Source organism: Triticum urartu, chromosome 3 (genome assembly GCF_003073215.2).
Source record: "Triticum urartu cultivar G1812 chromosome 3, Tu2.1, whole genome shotgun sequence".
NCBI classification, from domain to species: Eukaryota; Viridiplantae; Streptophyta; class Magnoliopsida; order Poales; family Poaceae; genus Triticum; species Triticum urartu.
The window spans coordinates 37,422,587-37,424,331 of NC_053024.1; positions in this window are offsets into that span (position 1 = coordinate 37,422,587).

The following is a 1,745-nucleotide window of genomic DNA, read 5'->3' on the forward strand; positions in this document are numbered from 1 at the left end:
GACTAACAAACAACTTGATCCGGTGCGATCAGTGCTGGACAGGGTGTTCATGTCGCCGGAGTGGGAAATGGGCTTCCCTCTCTGTACATTTCTTCCGGAACAAACGCGGACTCAAGAAGGGTGACCCGATGTCCCCACTCCTGTTCAATTTTGTGATAGATGCTCTGTCCGCGATGCTTCGGAAAGCGGCCGCGACTGGCCACATCCAAGGGTTGGTAGGCCACCTCATTCCAGGGGGAGTGACGCATCTACAATATGCAGATGACACGCTGCTTCTGTTTCGCCCAGACCACCACAGCATTGCGTCGGTCAAGGCGATTCTTATCTGTTTTGAGCTCATGTCAGGGCTCAAAATAAATTTCCACAAATGCGGGGTGCTCACGATGGGGGTTGAGCCGGAGGAGGGTAGGCGCATAGCCGATTTGCTCAATTGCAAGGTGGGCAAATTCCCGCTGACATACCTCGGCCTCCCAGTTGACACCAAAAGGCCTACGATAGAGGATTGGGAACCTCTATGTGCTAAGGTGAGGGGTAGGGTGTGCCCTTGGAGGGGTAAATTCTTTTCAAAAGCGGCCAGGCTAGTTCTCACGAACTCAAGCCTCTCTTCCTTGCCAATGTTTGCTATGGGCCTGTTTTTGCTTGCAGAAGGGGTGCATGCAAAGTTTGACACACCCCACACTAAGTTCTTTTGGGAAGAAACTAGCCCGAACCGTAAATACCATATGGTTAAATGGGCCTGGGTGTGCCGACCCAAGGACTTGGGGGGCCTTGGGATCACCAACTCGAGACTGCTTAACATCGCTATGATGTGTAAGTGGATCTGGAAAATTGTCCAGGGGGCGTCCGGTCTGTGGGTTGATCTCCTTAGGGCCAAGTACTTCCCGAATGGGAATTTGTTTGAGGGTATGGCAAGGGGCTCGCCTTTTTGGAATGATCTCCAGACGATCAAGTCGGCCTTTGCCTTGGGGGCTAAATTCTCGACAGGAGATGGTCGATCAGCGCGTTTCTGGACAGATCTTTGGATAGGAACCCGCCCCTTGTGGGAGGAATTCCGTGACCTGTACGACATCGCTGTGGATCCAGGCATGTCGGTGGCTGATGCGCTGCGATCAGCTCCTCCGGAGGTTCAATTCAAACGTGAACTCCTGGGGCAAGAGCAGGCTAGCCTAGTGGCCCTGCGGCAACTGATCGACCGGGTGGACCTTTCGGACCAACCGGACTCGATGAGCTGGGCGCTCACCAGTTCGGGGAAGTTCTCGGTTAACTCTCTATACCGAAAGCTGTGCCCGGGGCCGTCGCAGCTTGTGGTTGCAGGGTTATGGAAAGCGCGGTTGCCACTGAAGATCAAACTATTTCTTTGGCAAATGTTCCGTGATAAGTTGCCCACCTCCCTAAACGTGGCCAAACACAATGGTCCGGCCAATGGTCCATGTGTGTTGTGTGGGGACCCAGAGAATGCGAACCACATTTTCTTTCGGTGCCCCTTAGCGCGGTTTGCGTGGAGCGCAGTGTGGTCGGTGGCTGGGGTCCTGTGGGACCCTCGCTCGGCAGCCGAGCTTATTCACATTTTAGAGGCGTTGCAAGGCCCAACGAAACGGGTCGTGTGGAGTTGTGTTCGGGCACTTCTTTTGTAATGCCCCGAGACCGATGTGCCAGGTGTCGTCCAGTTATTCGTTGTTGTTGCTTTGTCATTGCTTGCGTGTCATGCATTGCATATCATGCCACCAGGGGCAACTCTGGGCTGA